This window comes from Chiloscyllium plagiosum, unplaced genomic scaffold, assembly GCF_037043375.1.
Source record: "Chiloscyllium plagiosum isolate Xiang-an unplaced genomic scaffold, Cpla_swu_hap1 HiC_scaffold_51, whole genome shotgun sequence".
Taxonomy (NCBI): Eukaryota; Metazoa; Chordata; class Chondrichthyes; order Orectolobiformes; family Hemiscylliidae; genus Chiloscyllium; species Chiloscyllium plagiosum.
The window spans coordinates 36,712,299-36,733,798 of record NW_028270189.1 but is presented as its reverse complement, the minus strand read 5'-3'; the positions used below and the strand labels follow the sequence as shown (position 1 = coordinate 36,733,798).

General features: G+C 45.4%; 1 pseudogene across 1 annotated transcript in view; it reads left to right on the top strand.

Annotated features, from left to right (window-relative positions):
• The window catches only part of LOC148135164 (uncharacterized), a 62,659-nt pseudogene extending 43,119 nt beyond the window's left edge, over positions 1–19,540 (top strand). The window contains exons 2-3 of the transcript XR_015755424.1: positions 2,145–2,256; positions 19,382–19,540. The product of XR_015755424.1 is annotated as an uncharacterized LOC148135164 (transcript). The remainder of the gene's footprint in view (positions 1–2,144; positions 2,257–19,381) is intronic.
• The last annotated feature ends 1,960 nt before the right edge of the window (positions 19,541–21,500 follow it).

Here is a 21,500-nt window from a genome sequence, read left to right as displayed (position 1 = left end):
TGCCATGGGGTTCGCTGCTGGGTCACTGTTATGCATCATTTATATAAATGGTTTGGATGAGAATAGAGGACTCATGGTTAGTAAGTTTGTGAGTGACAGTGAAATTGATGGAATAGTGGACAGCAAAGAGGGTTATCGAAGAGTACAATGGGATCTACAGTACTGCTGGGCCAATGATGTTAGGAATAGCAGGTGGAGAAATGCACGATGTTGCATTCTGGTAAAGCAGACCAGGGCTGGACTTGTACAGTTAATGTTCTGGCCCTGAGTAGTGTTGTCGATCAGTGACCCAGAGATGCAGGTAGACAGTTCTTTGAAAGTGGCGTCACAGGTGACGTTTGAGGAGGTTACCTTCATTAGGTCACAACATTGAGACAGGAGTTGGGATGTCATGTTGTATTCGTACAGGACATTAGTGATGCCAGCATATAAGCATTGTTGATTATCTGGAAAAGCGCAACTTGTTCACATGTGTCCTTTAGGGAGGGACATCTGATATTCATATCTGGTCTGGCTCACATGTGACTCCAGACTCACAGCAACATGGCTGACTCTGAGCTGCCTCTGGGCAATTAGCAGTGGGGCAATGAATGCTGCTCCAACCGGTGACATTCTCAGGTCATGAATGAATCAATGAAAATGCATGACCCTCCCTACCTCAGCAAACAGCTGTAGCAATTCGTACTGGTTTTGTAACACTGTTCAGGCCCTGGGCACTCTCTGCAACACTCTCACCACCTCCAGCACCTTTAATTCTCCCTGTTACTATCACCTGATTAAACGCTGACAATGTGTCCTCTTCCTACTGCACTCCTGCTCGGAGACTCCTTAGCGATCTCTTTAACAAATGCGTCCACATTTCTAAACATTGGGTACTTCAGAATTGATCGTTTTTTTTCATCTCTTAATCGAATCTGGTAACTCCTGGGAATTACTTGGCCAAGATCTTCTATAGTAGGGGAGGAGCATTGGGTAGGTGTCGAGCACCTTGAGACTTACTGTGGTGAAAATGGGAACCCGGGAGGAAACAGCACAAGAAGCTTGCTGTCACACCAAAGCCCCACCCACCCCCTTCCCACGGCCACCTTCTGCCCCAAGTGTAACAGACTCTGTACAGCCACTTTCAGACTCCCCCTGAGATTGGGAGAGAGTCAGCCTCAGCTGTGACCCATCACCAATGAGATAGTGAGATAGGAAGATTGAATTCCCTCACAATTATCCCAGTGCCTTTATTACAAATTCCAATTATTCCCTGTTAATGCAGTGTCTAACAATGTAATGCTGTAAAAGGGCCTAAACACTATCATTCCAGTTTTGAGTTCTGACTCTTATTACTCAGAATTTGGTTTCCTGTTGTTTGATAATCTGAGGCCACATATTTTCCTGGTAATCCCAATTGTTATCCCTAACTGTGGGAGTCCCCCATCCTGCTTCCCATTCTGTCTGGTTTTCCACAATGTTGTGTAGCTGTGAATATTGATGACCCATCTTTGTGTTCACCCTGTGACCATGTCTCCGTGATGGCGAGTAGATAGACATCACAAATTAAGAAACATTAATTTTTACCACAATTTCCTGTCACAAACCTAATTTCAGTTAAACTCAGTCCCTTCTGTTTCTTCCTGTTTGTCTTTACACACAACTCCATGGTTTTCCAATATTTCAAGCTTTCTCTTTGGATTTGGGAATTTCATTTAACCTAAGCCCTGTCCCTCCTCATCTGTGTCATTTTAAAGCAAATTGATTGACCAGGGCCCAGTTCCAGTGGAGCCCATCCCAATATAATGGCTGACTCCTCCCTGAGGACTGGGAGCAGTTCCCACTGCATCAGAACCACGTCTTCTGACACGATTGTGTGATCCTGATACCTTCCTGCACTCTGGTGGTAGCACCCAGTATCTCTCCATGTAGTATCCCTCGATGTGTAGGTCAATTTGCTGCCTCTGTCAGTGTTTCTCCCTCTTACTGCTGGTCTGAGATCCTGAATCAACAGAATTCTCCAAACCAGAGAGCCGCAACAGCACAGGCCAGGGATGGAGACTAGGATTTTCCAGATCTCTGCTGAACTCTGTGCCACTCTGCATGAGTTATCCTCATTGCATCAATCTAATTTCCCATTCTGTCTATTTCTCTGTCTCATGCAGTTAATCAGGATATTCCGGACTCCTGTCTCATCCATCACCTCATTGAAGACGCTTCGTCAGCCAGAGAGAGATGGAGAGGGAGATCTGGAGCCTTCAGTAAATCCTGCAGCTGGTAAGATCACTCACAGTAAACAGCACAGGGAGGAGTTAGTGGCCTTCTGTATTCAGACCTGGAAGACAGGACACAGGTATAGTGCTGGGCAAGGAGGAGCAATATTCTCACTATCTTGTGAGGGTCCTGTTTTCACATCTGCTGTGCTGGTCCTCCCTGAGACAGTACAGGGGATCGCAGGCATCAATCCTAGCCCATGCTGTATTCGTGATCTCTGTAATATCCTCCAGTCCCAATAATCCTTCCTCTGTTTGGAATCTCCTCTCATCCATACTATTCTCTCTGTCTCTATCTTTATCAGGTTCTCCAATCCCAAACAACCTAATTCCTAAACTTCTCCAGTAGATACTAAATTCCTTCATCCCTGTAAACCCCGACTGTCCTGTTTATCCCTGTAAGCTCCTCCTACCAATACCAACCTCCCTGTCAACGTATTTGTCTTTAACCTCTCCATCGGTCCCTACCTATGTAATCGTCTCCAGCTCCTACAACCCTTCCTTAGCTATGGACAAATTTGTAATCTCCTTATCGTTCTCCAATTCTTCGATGTTAATCTTTTAAAATTTCACCCTAGTTCCCAACTCCAAACCCCTCCCGAGCACAGGACCCTCTTTCAGTTTGTGCAACCCTCCCTATCTGTATAACTGTCTCCAACCCAGTTACCTGGCATTCTCCATTGCCTTCCTATCTCTGTAGCCTCCAGAATCTTGAAGCCTTCTTATATCTGTAAACGTCTTCAGTCACGACAACCTTCCATATCTCTGTAAGTATATACTATACTCTTCTCCCTGAAACATCCCCTGTCTGTGCCTCTCAATCTGCCTGCCTCTCCCTACATTCATCCCTACCCCATCTCCAGAATCTAACCCAGCTCCCTCTATCATTGTAAATTCCTCCAATTCCCAAACATCTTTGGCCCACTGACATTCTTGTCCAGATGTAAATCTGTTTAATTCTAACATCCTTGAGCCCCTGTAAGCCTCCCTATCGCTGTAACCTCTTCCCATCTGTTCAAACACCCACTACTGAGGAATGACTCCCTGCATTCGCCATAAGGCAGATGGAATGACAGTGAACAGATATGATGGAACTGTCATTACAGGGATGAAGCTGCAGAATGAACATCGCTGGGAAGGGAATATTGAAGGGGTTGTTGAAGAGTCATACAGTCATAGAGATGTACAGCATGGAAACAGACACTTCGGTCCAACCCATCCATGCTGTCCAGATATCCCAACCCAATCTAGTCCCAAGAGGCAGACGGGGCAAAAAGCCAACATGTTGTGAAGAAAGGATGAAGTTAATGTATTAATGAGACAATCATGTGGATCTGAAGATCAAAATTTGGAGTCTATTTGGGTGGACCTGAGAATAAGCAATCAGCAGCAACCATTAGCAGGAATTATTTTATAGGCACCAGACAGTGATGGTAATGTCAATATGGTTACAGTCAGGGCACTGAATGTACTGGCAGCAAGGGCAGTACAGTAACTGTAATGATGTCAAAGTCCAGAAGAAAGTTAGGATACTGAGGGACATTGATATACAGAAGGATTTTGGTGCAAATCAGTAGCTTCCTGAAAATGGCAATAGAAAGCACCCGGAGGAAACCCTCACAGACATGGGGAGAAAGTGTAAACTCCACACAGTCCGTCGCCTGAAGCAGGAATTGAACTCGGGTCTGGCGCTATGAAGCAACAGTGCTAACCACTGTGTCACCGTTCGTGGACGGTACGGCCTTCATCGGTCACAACGTTGGCTTTAGTGGTTTGCATCTGATGCTGTGATTCTATAAAACTTCTGTTTGGCCACATTTGGAGTACTGGGTGCAGTTCTCATCTCCGCACAATAGGGAGGATGTGGAGCTTTGGAGAGGGTGCAAAATGGATTTATCAGCACGTTGCCTGTGTTAGACTTGTTAAGGGTGTGTTAGGTGTAAGAGGAAACTAAACGAAGTTGGATTGTTTTGCGAGAGTATCAGAGGCTGACAGTCGACCAGGTACAGGAATATAACTTTTGGACAGAGCAGATAATGTGGATAGTCGGAATCTCGTTTCCAATGTGTAAGCTTCAAGTACTAGAGCGCATAGGTTTAAGGTGAGAAAGAGAAAGTTTAAACGAGATGTGTGTGGAGGTTACCGAGGGATGTTGTCGAAGCAGAAATGTGAGTAAAGTTTTGAAGTGGCATTTAGACAGAAACGTGACAGGTGGAGAATAGAGGGATATGGACCATGTGCCGGCAGATGGTATGAGTTGAGAATAACGTCTTGGACAGCACAGACATGGTGGGCCGAAAGGCCTGTTGCTGTGCTGTACTGTTCTATTTTCTAACTTCCCAGCATCTGCCCGATCAGGCCCCCTCAGAATCTTGGATGTTTCATTCTATTTCTCTCTCATTATCTAAACTTCAAGGGTTCAACCTCAACCTACTCCACCTCTTCTCATTAGAAAATCCCTCCATTCCCAGATCAGCCGAGTGAACCGTCTCTGACCTGCCTCCAATGCCTTTCCTTCGGGCACTCACACTGTTCATAATATTCGAGGCGTGGTCTGACTTGTACCTTGCACAGTTTTAGTCAGACCTCCATGTTTCTAGACTCCATTCCCTCTATAATAAATGTCAGCATTTGATTTGCCTTCTCTATTACCTGCTGACCCTGTAAGCTACCTTTTTCAGATTGATAAACAAGAACTCCCTCAGCCTTTTCTGATGTCAGTATGAAACCAAATATTGTTAGCCTGACAGTAAATCAGAAGTATACTGAAATTGTTAGAAATGATATGTCAATATACAATAACTGGGCACATGAAAATACATTTTCTGAAAGAGAATTTGTTTTTGAACCTATTGGATTTATTTGTTGGTGTGAACATAAATGGCAGAATTGTAAGGGTGCAGGAGGGGTGTAGTGATACGGGGGATATGGTGTATTTGAATTATCAGAAGCCTATTATGCAAGTTTCAATAAGCTAAACAGTATCTTTGTAGAGAATAGGGCCTCTTGAATATTAATGAGGTCGCCTATGTGTGGAACCAGAGGAGATGGGTGAGATATTAGACAAAATAACCTTGTCAGAATTTACTGTGGCGAAAGACATGTAAGCTCGGGAACTTGAGGAAATAAATAGTGATGTCTTGGAAAGAATACTCAACAGAGAAGTGGAAGTGCTGGAATCTTAAAACAAATAAAGGTAGATCAATCCTCAGTAGCTCATTAGGTCAATCCTAGAATGTTGTGGGAAGCTAGGGAAGAGATTGCAGTGTCCCTAACAGAGATATTTATATTATCAACAGACACAGTGAGGTGTTGGGAGACTGGAGGGTGGCTAATGCTGTTCCATCACTTAATTTCCTGGCTGCAGGGAAAAGCCAGGAAATTACAGCCCAGTGAGCCCAGTGATGGGGAGGTTGTTGGAGGAATTTCTGAAAGAAAGGAGCTACGTATATTTACAAAGGCAAGGGCTGATACAAGACGGTCAGCATGACGTTGTGAGTGGGAAACCGTCTTCCACAAACCGGATTGACTCTTCGAGGTGGTGGCCAAGAGAGAAATGAAGGCAGAGCAGTGAACATTGTCCACGTGGACTTTAGCAAAGCATTTAACAAGGTTCAAAGGGATGAAGAACATCTAGCCAGGAGGAAGAAGAAAGCTTATTTAAGGTTGAGGATGCAAGAATCAGACAGGTTTCTAGAGGGTAACATGGAGCAGCACGATGGCTCAGTGGTTAGCTCATAGCACCACGGACTCTATTTCGATTCCAGCCTCAGGCGACAGTCTGTGTGGAGTTTGCACATTCTCCCTGTGTCTGCGTGGGTTTCCTCCACGTGCTCTATCCCCCCCCCCCCCCCCACCCCACAGCCCAAGGATGTACATGTTAGGTGACACAGCCATTCTACATTACCCATAGAGTCCACGGATGTGTAGGTTCGGCGCATTAGTCAGGGCAAATGGAGAGAATTAGGTTGGTGGGATGGTTCTGGGTGCTGTACTGTTTGGAGGGTTAATATGGAGGTGTTCGGCCAAATGGCCCGTTTCCACACTGTAGTGAATCCCTGGAGATACCAGGAAGGAATGAGGAATGGACTTAGGACAACTAGAAGGGGGCATGAAAAAGCTTTGTTGGGAAGGATTAAGGAAAACCGTAAGGCATTCTCCAATTATGGGAGGAAGACGAGGATGGCAAGAGTGAGGGTAGGGATAGTGGAGGGAACTTGTGTCTGGAGTCACAGGAGGTAGGGGAGGTCCTGAATGAATACTATGCCTCAGTATTCACTGCTGAGAGGGACCTTGTTATTTGTGAGGACAGCGTGAAACAGGCTGATATATGTGAACAGGTGGATGTTAAGAAGGAGGATGTGCTGAGAATTTTGTAAAACACAAGGATAGATAAGTCTCTGAACCAGACTGGATGAACCCAAAGTTACTACAGGAAGCGAGCGGCGAGATTGCTGCATACTTAGCGATGATCTTTGCATCTTCACTGTCTACTGGAGTCGTACGAGATGATTCGAGGTTGGCAAATGTTATTCCCTTGTTCAGTAAAGGGAATAGCGATAATCCTGGGAATTACAGAACTGTCAGTCTTCTGTCCGTGGTGTCCAGATTATTGGAGAGGACTCTGAGAGAGCGGATTTATGACTCCGTAGAAAACCATAGTTTGATTAGAGATAGTATGGTTTTGTAAGGGGCAGGTCATGCCTCACAAATCTTATTGAACCTATTGAGAATGTGACAATATGGCTCATTCAGAAAGTACGGAGGCATGGGATACAGGGGAACCTGTCTGTCTGGATACAGGATTACTCGCCCACAGAAGACAGAGGGTGATGATAGATGGAAAGCATTCATCCTGGAGCTCAGTGACTAGTGGTTTTCTGCAGGGAGAGGTTACAGGGCCGTATCTCTTTGTGTGTTTAGGAATGACTTGGATGTGTGAGTGGAAGAGTGGGTTAGAAAGTTTGCCAATGAAACGAGGGTTGGTGGAGTGGTTGATAGTGTGGAGGGCTGATATAGGTTGCAACAGACAATGACAGGATGTAGAGCTGGGCTGAGAAGTAGCAGATGGAGTTCAATCTGGAAAAGTGTGAAGTCATTCATTTTGGAAGGTTGAATTTGTAAAGCAGAATGCAGGGTTAAAGATAGGATCCTTGGCAGTGTGGAGGAACAGAGGGATCTTGGGTCCCTCGATCCCTCAACGTTGCCACCCAAGCTGAGAGCCTTGTTAAGAAGAAATATACTGTGTGGGATTTCATTAGTTTGGGGATTGAGTTTTAAAGCTGTGAGGTTATGCTGCAGCTCTATAGAGCTCTTGTTAGACAACTCTTGGAATATTGTGTTCAGTTCTGGGCCCCTCATTACAGCAAGAATGTGGAAGCTTTAGATAGGGTAAAGAGGAGATTTACCAGGATGCTGCCTGTACTGAAGGGCATGTCTTATGAAGAGAGGTTGAGGGAGTTAAGGCTTTTCTCATTGGAGTGAAGAAGGGTGAGGGGTGACTTGGTAGAGGTGAACAAGATGATGAGAGGCACAGAGAGAGTGAATATTGAGAGACAGTTTTTACCTTGACATAACTAGCTATTACAAGGGGGTCGAATGTTAAGGTGATTAGCCAGTGGTTAAGGGGAGATTTCAGAGGTAGGTTTGTTACATTTAGAGTGGTCGGTGAGTGGAAGTCACTGCCAGCAGTGGCAGTAAAATTAGCTGCATTTGGAACATTTAATATACTTCTGGATAGGCACATAAATGGCAGTAAAATGAAGGATATGTAGGTGAGTTTGATCTTACAATCGGATAAAAGATTGGCATGGCATCATGGCCGAAGGGTCTTGTGCTGTACAGTTCTGAGTTCTACTTTCCATGTGGTAAACTGGGTAATAAGTTCAGATCAATGTAAAAGGTTTTGACATTCAGGAGGAGCTAGTCAACGGGATATAAAATTGGCTTGATGGTAGGAGACAGAGGGTGATGGGAGACATGTTGTTTTTCTGACTGGATGCATGTGACCAGCGGTGTAGTGGGTCCACTGTTTTTTGACATTTGGATCAATGGTTTGGATGGGAGTATTGGTTTTGTGGTAAGTAAGCTTTTTTTGGGTGACACTGACATTGGTGGTAAAGTGGACAGTGAAGGAGGTTATCTGTGATACAACAGGATGAACAGTACTGCTGGGATCGAGGGATAAAGAATAGCAGATGGAGTTTAATTAGGTAAATGTGAAGTGTTCCATTTTGGTGAAACAAACCAGGGTGGGACTTGTTCAGTTAATGTTTGGACCCTGGGTAGTGTTGTCAGTCAGAGACCCAGGGATACAGGTACACATTTTTTTGAAAGTGGTGTCACAGGTAGACAGGCCGGTGAAGCTGACGTTTGGGATGGTTACCTTCATTGGGTAGAGCATTGAGAGTAGAAGTTGGGATGTCATGTTGTGGCTGTACAGGACATTGGTGCAGCCTCCATAAAAGCATTGTTGATCAGTAGGAAGAACTCATCTGGTTCACTTACATCCTTTCGGGAAGGACATGTGACATTCTAACCTGGTCTGGCTAACATGTGACTCCAGACCCACAGCAGTATGTCTGACTCTGAGCCACCCTCTGGATAATTACCAGTGGGGCAACGTATGCTGGTCCAGGCAGTGACACCCACATTCCATGAATGAATAAATAAAATGCTTATGTCCATCCCTACCTCTGCAAACCCCTCCAGCTGCAGCGATCCGTGCTGGATTTGTTTAGGCCCTGACCACTCTCTGTAACATTCTCACCACCTCCAGCATCTTCACCTCTCTCTGTTCCTATTGTGCCAATAAACCGTGACAATGATTCCCCTTCCCACTGCCCTCCTCCTGCTAGCAGACCCTTTGCAATCCCTTTAATACTTACTCCTAAAACACTCTGTCAGTTCAGGATTTTAAGTATTTTTGGTGACCTTCTCAGCCTCTTAATCTAATGTAATCCATTTTGTCCTGAGTGAGGGACCAGTGGGGATTTCTTGCTGAGGATTTATCTGTTTCAATGGAATGTCCTTTTGTTCAGTGTTTTACACTGTTACTTCAAATGTTTTCCATTTCATTAAAAGAGCACATATTTCAGACTGTTTAGCCTGTTTATATTGGTCAGTTATCCTCTCAAACTCAAGTAATTGGCTATTTTTGTTTTTAGATGCAGCTTGTCCTTTCTGTGATTCACTTTAAGATGTTATATTCCTTAAAACTGCACTTTATCACAATTTGCCGGAGGATCTCTCCAGGTGAAATTAAGCATTCACTAAGTTTCATCGCGCAACGGTGGGTCTGAGATAGTTACATCCCGACCCAGTTGTACAATGATTTATTCAAAGAAATACTGAAAAAATTATCCGAACTCCTCTTGCAATATCACTCTTGTCAGGGTGATTGTCCCAGATTATACGAATTTTGAAGTTTCACTGAATTATCATTATACCTTTATCAAAAATTCCAATGAGCTCCTGTGTAATGCAGGGATGAACAATGGAATGCTGGTCGGTGGCTAAAACTGTTCTGCTGCTTGAGTCCTTGGCAAGTAGTAGCCAGAATTTACATTCAGGCAGACTCTACTTCATGATCTGTAGTCAAATGCTTTCTCTGTAATTTTTTGTTATCCATTATTGTTAGTGTAACCCATTTTGCCTGAGTTTCCACAAGGTTGTGATCCATTGAATACTTTTGTTCGCCCTGGAAGCATGTCTCTCTGGTGTCTAAATCTCTTTTATCTCTGAGTCTTAAATCCATCTACCTTATTACAGCGACATTATCCATTAAAAAAAACATAACTTACTCTTTCCTACAATTTTCTGTCACAAATCTATTCACTGATGTACAGTTTTAGTTAAACTTTGTCCCATCCTGTTCCTTTCTGCTTGTCTTCAGCCACATTCCCATGCTGTTCTGATGCTTCACCTTTTCTCTTTGGATTTGGAAAGCTCCTTTCACCTGTACCCTGTCCCTGCATCCGCTCTGTCAGTTGAAAGCCATGTCCATAAACCTACCGACATGATTGGCCAGTACACTGCTCCCACCATATTCCCGTGGGACCATCCTAATGGATTATTTATTAAATCAGTTATGGGATGTTGGTGTCCCTGGCTGACCAGCATTTCTTGCCCAGCCCTAGCTGCCCTTGAAGTGAGTAACTTGCTCGGCCATTTCAGAGGGTCAGTGAGAGGCAAACACTTTGCTGTGGGGATGTGGAGATGTTCTTCTCGAAAGGACAAGTGTTTGGGTTTTTTGTCCAACAGCAATGGGCTCATACTTATTTATGGATTATTATTATTTTTAAAACGATTGATTTCAAATGTCGCAATTTCAGATGGTGGGATTCAAACCTGCCTCCCCTGAACATTAGCTGAGGTTTTCGATACATTCTGTAGCAATAATACCCCTAGGCCATCACTTCACCTGCTCACTGGGTGCTCATCCCTGAGCACTGATACCAGTGCATCATAAAGCTAAACCCATTCTTCCGACACAATTGTGTGATCCTGACATCTTCCAGCAATCTGGTGCTCTTACTTAATATCGCTCCATTTTCCAGATCTCTGTGGGGCCCAATGCCATTCTCCCTGTGTAACCCTCACTACATCAGTCTAATTCCCCATTGTGTCTATTCCCCTGTCTCCTGTATGTATTCAGGAAGATCCTGACTCAATAGTCTTGCCAGCTGCGGGGTGGATTGTCCATCACCACATTGAACACAGTTAGTCAGCCAGAGACAGACAAAGGGAAAAGAGATCTAGAGCCTTCAATAAATCCTGTAGTGAGGTAAGATCGCTCACAGTGCACAGAGCAAAGAACTATGAGAGGGCTCCAAACATCTGTGAACAAGACATGACATTGATACAGTGCTGGAGGGGTAGCACAGTACAGACACACCCCAGGCTCAATCACCACCCCTACTGTAAGTTCTGTTGTACTAAGACTCACTACTCTGCAACACTGTATCTGTGCCATGTCTTGTGGTCCAGTGTCTTTAATAATTTTTAATTCCTATAACATTTCCTATCTCTTTAACCTCCTCCCTTCCCGATATTCTCGCCACATGTTTGAAAAATACTGCATTCCAGCCTACCATCCCTATCTCTGTAACTTGCTTCAGTGTCTACAACATGCTTTATCTCGGTAGTCTCCTCCTCCAATAACTGGAGACAGAGGCATGCAGCATGGAAACAGTTCTTTCGATCCAACCACTCCATGCTAACAAGAGTCCCTGAATGAGACGCGTTTCTCTACATTTGACCCATATCTGTTCAAACCTTCTCCTCTCCATGTACCTACCCAAATGTCTTTTACATGTTGTTATTCTACTTCTCTCTACCACTTCCCCTGGAAGCTCATTCCACACCTGCACCATTCTCTGTGTTAAAAATGTTCTCCAATTCCTTTAAAGTCTTTCCTCTCTCACCTCATATTTATGCCCTCTAGGCCATAGAACATGACAGCGCACTATAGGCCCTTCGGCCCTCAATGTTGTGCCAACTTCTGGAACCAATCTGAAGCCCATCTAACCAACACCATTCCATTATCGTCCATATGCCTATACAACGAACATTTAAATACCCTTAAAGTTGGTTAGTCTACTACTGTTGCAGACAGTGCGTTCCACGCCCCCTACTACTCTCTGAGTTAAGAAGCAAGCTCGGACATCTGTCCTACACCTATCTCCCCTCAATTTAAAGCTATCTCCCCTCTTGCAAGGCATTGCCTTCCGAGGGAGAAGCCTCTCAACTCATCTCACCCTGTGCTTATCCTATATGCCTCAATTAATTCGCCTCAAATGTTTTCTCTCGAACGAAAACAGCTTCAAGTCCCTCAGCCTTTCCTTGTAAGACCTTCCCTCCAGACCAAGTGACATCCTAGTAAATCTCCTCTGAACCCTTTCCAAAGCTTACACATCCTTGCTGTAATGTAGTGACCTGAACTGTAACCAATACCCCAGGTGTGGCCACCCACTAGTTTTGTACAGCTGCAGCATGATCTCATTGTCCGAAACTCAATCCATTTACCAATAAAAGCTAACACACCGAATGCCTTCTGAACAAACTTATCAACCTGAGTGACAATTTTCAGGGATCAATGTACATAGACACAGAGATCTTTCTGTTCACCGACACTACCAAGAATCTTACCATTAGCCCAGTACTCTGTGTTCTTGTTACTCCTTCCAAAGTGAATCACCTCACACTTTTCCATATTAAACTCCATTTGCGAACTCTCTGTTTAGCTCTGCAGTTTATCTCTGCCTCTCTGTTACCTACAACATCCTGCATCACTATGCACAACTCTACCAACCTTAGTGTAATCCGCAACTTCACTCATCCTTCAATGACAAGCAACAGTGGATCCAAAACACATCGTGGCGTTACCCCACGAGTAACTGAATTCCAGGATGTATATTTCCCATCAACCACTACTCTCTGTCTTCTTTCATTGAGCCAATTTCTGATCCCAACTGTGAAATTACCCACAATCCCATGCCTCTGTATTGTCTGCAATAACTTACCATGGGGAGCCTTAACAAACTTAACAAACAAGCCTTACTGTAATCCAAAACACTACATCAACTGCTTTACCCTGATCCACCTCATTGGTCACCTTCTCAAAGATCTCAGCGGTTTGCGATGCTCGACCTACCCTTCAAAAAACCGTGTTGACTATCCCTCATCAACTTATTCATCTCCAGATGGTTATAAATCCTATCTCTTATAAGCCTTTCCAACACTTCACCCAGAATCAAAGTAAGGCTTACAGCTCGTATAGTTACCAGGGTTTTCTCTGCTTCCCTTCTTGGACAAGGGGACATTTGCTATCCTCCAGCCTTCTGGCACTATTCCTGTAGACAATGACAACATAAAGATCAAAGCCAATGACTTAGCAATCTCCTGCCTGGCTTCGCAGAGAATATGAGGATAAATCCTATCCAGCCCAGGGGACTTAGCTATCTTTACAGTTTGCAGAATTACTAACACGTCCTCCTTATGCACTTCAATCCCAGCTAGTTATGGACTCCACTACCCTGAGGTAAAGATGTTGGCTAATCAACTTACCTGTATCCCTCAAGGTTTTCTAAACCTTTATACGATTACCCCTCAGCCACCTACGCCCAATGGAATACGAAGGACAATGATAGAAACATCTCTGCTCGTGTCCCTGCCACTACTTTGCCACAATGTTCTGGGATACACTTGTTCAGGACCTGGGGCTTTCTCTACCTTTGTGTTCTAAGACCTCCAGCGCTACCTGTTCTGTAATGGGAACTCTTTTCAAGACATCATTATTTCTTTCCCTTTGTATCTTAGTCTTTGTCCACAGTGCGTTCTGACATGAAGTATTCATTTAGGGTCGCGCCCATCTCCTGTGGTTCCACATATGGATGGCCTCACTGATCTTTGAGTGGCCCTATTGTCTCTCCATTTGTTTTTTGTCCTTGTATGCTATAGAAAACTCTTTGCATTCTCCTTAACCTTATCTGCCAAAGCTATCTCATTACCTCATGTTGCTTTCCAGCTTATCCAGATTCTCGGATTCTGTCAAACTCTCCAGCATCAGTAACATCTTTGTCAATCTTTGCTCCAATTACAATTTCAGATAATGCTTCCTAAATCAGGATGATCAGAATTCTATGTAATACTCCAAAGCTGTGCTGACTATCCCTAATTAATCCTTGCTTTGCAAATGCATGTAACTCCTGTTCAGCAGAATCACTCCCAACAACTTACGCACCACTGACATCAAGCTAATTGGTGTTTATGTCCCTGGCTTTCCCCTGCAGACTTTCCTAAATATTGCTGAAAATGTGTTGCTGGAAAAGCGCAGCAGGTCCGGCAGCATCGGGAACAGGAGAATCGACGTTTCGGGCATAAGCCCTTCTTCAGGAATTACAATTACAATATGCAATGTTCCTGAAGAAGGGCTTAATACCTATTCCTTATTGATTTTAACATATTCTCGAACCTCACCATATCAACAGAAATCCCCGGCTACAATCCTTTCTCCTGTGTGAGCACAGATGGGAAGTATTCATTGAAGACATCACCTACTTCCTTTGGCTCCGTACACAGATTGTCCCTTTGGTTTCCAGCAGGATGCAGTCTTTAGCTGGGACTCCTCTGACTATAGACACAAAATATCTTGTAGCTTTTCCTTAATACTGTCTACCAAGGATATTTCATGGCCATTGCTTGCCCCTTATTTTTTAAGGACCCCTTGCCCTCTCTATACTTGTGAATGACTTCACCTGATTTTATTTCACTGTATGTTCTTTATCAAACTCACAATATCACTTGATCAGTATTCACTGGACTTGCTGCCTTTGTCATTCCCACTTTATTAACACACTGGCCATGGATTCTCACTGTTTCACTTGAACAGATTCCACTTTCCACATATAGCCGTAACTGCAGATAGTTCCAGCCAGTCTCTGTTTGCCACTTCCTGTCTCATTATTGGAGACTCAGTTGTGAGCGGGACAGACAGGAGACTGTGTGGCTGCAGAAGAGACCCCAGGATTGTGTGCTGCCTCCCAGGTACCAGGGTCAAGGATGTCTCTGAGCGGTTACTGAACATTCTGAAGGGGGAGGCGAACAGCCAGAGGTCATTGTGCACATCGGTCCACATAACAGAGGTAGACAAAGTGATGGGGTCCTGTGCAATGAGTATCGGGCGTTAGGTAAAAAGTTGAAAAGCAGGACCTCAAAGGTAGTGATCTCCAGATTACTCCCTGTGCCATGTGCCAGTGAGGATAGACATAGAAAGATAGGCCAGATGGATGTGTGGCTGAGAAGCAGATGTCGGGGGCAGTTCTTGGATCATTGGGATCTCTTCTGTGGTAGAGGTGACCTGTCAATGGGTGGCGCGGGTTGGACTTGAACCAGAGGGAAATCAGCATCCCTTGGTTGAGGGTGGGGGGAAGGTTGGCTGACTGGCAACGCACGAGACCTGACTGGTAAGGCAGATGAGCTCAGAGCATGGATTGGCTCTGTGGACTGGAAAATACCAGCATAACAGAAACATGGCTGACAGATAGAGGTATTAGACACAATGCTGGGCAAGGAACAGCTACATTCAAGGCTACAATCCCACCATCTTGTGAGGGTCCTGCTTTCCCCTCTGCTGTACGGTCCTCACTGAGACAGCACAGGAGGTCCAAGGCATTAATCCTGGCACATGCTGTATTTGTGATCTTTGTAATATCCTCCAGTCCCGATAATTCTTCCTCTGTTTGGAATCTCCTCCAGTCCACACAATGCTCTCTGTCTCTGTCAGTTTCTCTAACCCCGAACACCCTAATCCCTAAACTTCTCCTGTAGATACTAAATTCCTTCATTCCTGTAAACCCTGACAGTCCTGTCTATCCCTGTAAGCTCCTTCTACCAATACCACCCGCCATGTCAATGCATTTGCCTTTAACCTCTCCATCCGTCCCTATCTGGGTAAACTTCGCCAACTCCTCCAACCCTTCCTTATCTGTGAAAAATTATTCTGTCCATGGAGCTGTCCAGATCTGTGTAATCACTTCCAGACCTGAACTGCCTCCCTGTCTTTGTAACTATGTCAGGCTCCTACCAGAGAATCTAACTATATGTGAAATCTCCCAAGGAATCCTGACCTTAGGAACCTCCTCCACCTGTTAACATTCTCCATGGCTGTGGATACCATCCAGTTCTACCGTCCCTATCATGGGATTTAGTCTCTACAATCCTAATGATGCCAATAAACTCTTCCCCTCTCAACCAGACTCAGTCTCTGTAAACTCTAGTAGTCCCTAATCCCCTTGCTGTGCATATAATCTCCTTCAGACATTACAAATCTTTATACCTTTAATGTGCTTCCCTTATCACTACACGAGTTATTTGTTATATTCATGAGCTGCTGTAATTGCCACTGTGACACTCACCATGTTCCATCCCTACATCCTTCAGTTTGTCTGAAATGTCCTCCTTATTCTTAAACCCTCCCCCTCTATGTCACCTGTTCAAGTCTCCACAACCCTCCATACCTCTGGAGAAACTATACAGTTAAAGCTGCTGCAATAACCTCAAATCTTCCTGATCTTTCTAACTCCCTTTAGTTGTGAAATTCTCCCCATCTCTGTAACATACTATCCTACAGGGTTGAAAGCCCTCTCCTCCAATCCCTAGAGCTGTCCCAGTCTTTGTAACTTTGTCCTGCACCTTGAAACCTCCTGGTTGCTGAACCCTCTTCAGACACTGTACTTTGTCGATTTCTGTAACTTTCCCCTGCTCTTAGAAATCCCCTGTCTGTATGATCCCCTGCAGTTTCTGCAATGCTCCCTATCTCTAACCACCAACTGCTTCCACAACCATCCCTACATTTTTTTACCACTTCCAGTTCCTTCAGCACCTTCTATAGTTGCAAACTCGCCATTTTCCAAGGCTATTCCACTTCGTACAATGGCTGCCATAATCTGAAGCCCACACTCTCTCTAACCTGGAACTCTCTCTATAATCCGTTAACATCTGCAGCCACCACTGCTGTCTGTATCTTTCTTCGCTCCTCCAGTCCTATTAAGCTTCCCATTATTGCACTAACGTAAGTACTAAGTGTATCTTAGTACTGTCCTAAAAGTTTTTATGTCACTGCAAACTGCTTCAGCCCTGCCACTATCTCCATAAACATCTACAGCCCTTAAAGCCCTCCCTTTCTGTGTAACCTCTTCCAGTCCTGACAACATCCCAATCTATGCAGCCCCTTTAATCTTCACTTGTTGGGTAATCCCTTGGAATCCCTGACGATTTCCCGATCTTAGTACAAACCCCAATCTTTGTGACTCTACAGTTCCCATAAGACTCACTTTCAATGTCAGCTCACCCAATCCATACATCCACCTTTAACCTCCTTATCCTTCTCTAATTCTTCGATCTTAACCTATTTAAACCTCCCACTCCCCCCCACCCCTCAACCCTCCTGACCACAGGAACCTCTTTCAGTTTGTGCAATCTTCCCCATTTGTGTAACTCTCCCTAACCCAGTAACCTGGCATCCTTCATTTCCTTCCTATCTGTGTAGCCTTCAGAACCTGGAAGCATCCTTATAACTGTAAATGTCTTCCGTCACTACAACGTTCCATATCTCTGATAGTATATACAATACACTTCTCCCTGAAACACCCACTGTCTCTGCCTTTCGGACTGCCTGCCTCTCTCTACATCCATCCCTATCTCTAGAATCTAATCCAGCTCCCATTATCTCTGTGAATTGCTTCAATCTCCAAACTCGTTTGTCCCACTGACATTCTTGACCAGATGTAACTCTATTTAACTCTAACAGCCTCGATCCCATGTAAGCCTATCTCTGTAACCTTTACCCATCTGTTCAACCACCCCCCCCCCCCCCCCCCCCCCCCCCCACTACTGAGGAATGACTCCCTGTATTCGCCATAAGGCAGATAGAATGACAGTGAACAGATATGATGGAACTGTCATTCCGGAGATGTAGCTGCAGAATCACCATCGCTGGGAAGGGAATATTGAAGTGTTGTGGGGTTGAGTCATAAAATCAATGAGATGTACAGCATGGAAACAGATCCTTCAGTCCAACTCATCCATGCCGACCAGATATCCCCACCCAATCTAGTCGCAAGAGGTAGACGAGGCAAAACATCAACAAGTTGTGAAGAAAGGATGAGGTTAATGCATTAATGAGACATTACGTGGATCTGACGATCAAAAGTTGGAGTCTAGTTGAGTGGAGCTGAGAATAAGCAAGCAGCAGCAATCATTAGCAGGAATTCTTTTATATGCACCAACCAGCGATGGTAATGTAAATGTGGTTACAGTCAGGACACTGAATGTACTTGTAGCAAAGGCAGTACAGTGACTGTGTATGACAGTGGTCTCCATTGCAACTGGATAACTAATGAGTATCAGGGCTGTAATGGATGGATTCCTGGATTGTATATGAGATGGTTTTCTATAATATCATATCAAGGAACCATCAACAAAATTGTCTTGTGTAGATCAAATGCTGTGTAATAATAAATATCCAATAATGCCATTATAAAGGGGTTTTCTGAGCAGAGACCCATAATGTTATGCAAGACATACTGAGTTTGAGTTCAGACCACGAGATGTAGGAGCGGAATTAGGCCATTTGGCCCATTGCGTATGCTCTGCCCTTCAGTCAGATCATGGTTGATCTGATGATCCTCTACTCTATTTACCTGCCTTTTCTACAAAACTCTTGTTTCTCTGTTTAATTAAAATCTGACCATCTCTGCTGTAAATATTCTTAAGGGCGCAGCCTCGGCAGCCCCCTGCAGTCAGGAATTCCCACAGAGTTACTATCCTCTGAGTGAAGACATTCCTCCTCATTTCCATCTTATATGGGTGAGCCCTTGCTGGGGCTTTCTGCCCTCTGGTTACAGATTCTCTCACAATTGAAATGAAAGGGATGACAAATATAATTATTGCAGATGAAATGAAAATTGGTGGAGTTGGGATTAATAAGGCGATCCAAGGTTGCAGGAGGTTACAGATCAGTTGGAAAGATGTGCAGAGAAATGGCAAATTGAGTTTAATCTGGACAAGTGTGAGATGATGTCAAAGTCAAGAGGAAAGTTAGGATACTGAGGGACATTGATATACAGAAGGATCTTGGTGCAAGTCAGTAACTCCCTGAAAATGGCAACAGAAGTGTTTCAGATGGGAAAGAAGGCAAATGGAACACTGGCCTTCATCGGTTACAACGTTGGGTATAGTGGGTTGCATCTGATGATGGAATTGTACAAAATTTCTGTTTGACCACATTTGGAGCACTGGGAGCAGTTGTCATCTCCACACAATAGGGAGGATGGGGAGGCTTTGGAGAGGGTACAAAAGGGGTTTATCAGCATGTTACCTGTTTTATGTTTTTAAGGGTGTGTTAGGTGTTAAGAGGAAATTAAACAAAGTTGGAATGCATTGTGAGATTATCAGAGGCTGACAGGTGACCAGGTACAGGGATATAACGTTAGGACAGGGACAGATAATGAGGATAGTCAGAATCTCTTTTCCAATGTGTAAGTTTCAAATACTAGAGCGCAGAGGTTTAAGGTGAGAAAGAGAAAGTTTAAATGAGGTGCGTGAGGCAAGTTTTTTTTTCTTTACAGAGAGTGGAAGTTTTCGAGGAGAAAGTGAGGACTGCAGATGCTGGAGATCAGAGCTGAAAATGTGTTGCTGGAAAAGCGCAGCAGGTCAGGCAGCATCCAAGGAGCAGGAGAATCGACGTTTCGGGCATGAGCCCTTCTTCAGGAATGAGGAGAATGTGCCAAGCAGGCTAAGATAAAAGGTAGGGAGGAGGGACTTGGGGGAGGGGCGTTGGAAATGCGATAGTTGGAAGGAGGTCAAGGTGAGGGTGATAGACCGGAGTGTGGGTGGGAACGGAGAGGTCAGGAAGAAGATTGCAGGTTAGGAAGGTGGTGCTGAGTTCGACGGATTTGACTGAGACAAGGTGGAGGGAGGGGAAATGAGGAAACTGGAGAAATCTGAGTTCATCTCTTGTGGTTGGAGGGTTCCTAGGCGGAAGATGAGGTGCTCTTCCTCCAACCATCGTGTTGCTATGGTCTGGCGATGGAGGAGTCGAAGGACCTGCATGTCCTTGGTGGAGTGGGAGGGGGAGTTGAAGTGTTGTGTCACGGGGTGGTTGGGTTGGTTGGTCCGGGTGTCCCAGAGGTGTTCTCTGAAATGTTCCGCAAGTAGGCGGCCTGTCTCCCCAATATTGAGGAGGCCATATCGGGTGCAGCGTATGCAATGAATGATGTGTGAGGAGGTGCAGGTGAATTTGTGGCGGATATGGAAGGATCCTTTGGGGCCTTGGAGGCTAGTAAGGGGGGAGGTGTGGGCGCAAGTTTTGCATTTCTTACGTTTGCAGTGGGAGGTGCCGGGAGTGGAGGTTGGGTTGATGGGGGGTGTGGACCTGACGAGGGAGTCACAGAGGGAGTGGTCTTTTCGGAACACTGATAGCGGAGGGGAGAGAAATATATCCCTGGTGGTGGGGTCCATTTGGAGGTGGCGGAAATGACGGCGGATGATACGATGTATATGGAGGTTGGTGGGGTGGTAGGTGAGGGCCAGTGGGGTTCTGTCCTGGTGGCAATTGGAGGGGTGTGGCTCAAGGGCGGAAGAGCGGGAAGTCGAGGAGATGCGGTGGAGGTCATTGTCGATCTCGATTGGCGGAAATTGCGGTCTTTGAAGAAGGAGGCCATCTGGGTTGTACGGTATTGGAACTGGTCCTCCTGGGAGCAGATGCAGCGGAGACAAAGGAATTGGGAATATGGGATGGCGTTTTTACGGGGGGCAGGTTGGGAGGAGGTGTAGTCTGGGTAGGTGTAGGAGTCGGTCGGTTTATAGTAAATGTCCGTGTTGATTCGGTCGCCCGAGATAGAAATGGAAAGGTCCAGGAAGGGGAGGGAGGAGTCTGAGACGGTCCAGGTGAAGGTGCTGGTAAAGTGGATGAACTGTTCAACCCCCTCGTGGGAGCACAAGGCAGCGCCGATACAGTCATTGATATAGCGGAGGAAAAGGTGGGGGGTGGTGCCAGTGTAGCTGCGGAAGATGGACTGTTCCATATATCCTACGAAGAGGTAGGCATAGCCTGAGTCCATGCGCGTGCCCATGGCTACTCCTTTGGTTTGGAGGATGTGGGAGGATTGGAAAGAGAAGTTGTTCAGGGTGAGGTCCAGTTCAGTCAGTCGAAGGAGGGTGTCAGTGGAAGGGCACTGGTTGGTACGGCGGGAAAGGAAGAAGCGGAGGGCTTTGAGGCCTTCGTGATGGGGGATGGAGGTGTACAGGGACTGGATGTCCATGGTGAAGATAAGGCGTTGGGGACTGGGGAATCGAAAATCCTGGAGGAGGTAGAGGGCGTGTGTGGTGTCCCGAACGTAGGTGGGGAGTTCTTGGACTAAGGGGCACAGGACCGTGTCGAGGAATGCAGAGATGAGTTCGATGCGGCAGGAGCAGGCGGAGACAATGGGTCGTCCAGGGCAGTCAGGTTTGGGCAGGAGGTAGAAACGGGCGGTGCGGGGTTGTGGGACTATGAGGTTGGAGGCGGTGGATGGGAGATCCCCTGAGGTGATGAGGTTATGGATGGTCTGGGAGATGATGGTTTGGTGGTGGGAGGTGGGGTCATGGTCAAGGGGCCAGTAGGAGGAGGTGTCTGCGAGCTGGTGTTTAGCCTCAGCGGTCTAAAGGTTGGTGTGCCAAACTACTACCGCACCTCCCTTGTCTTCC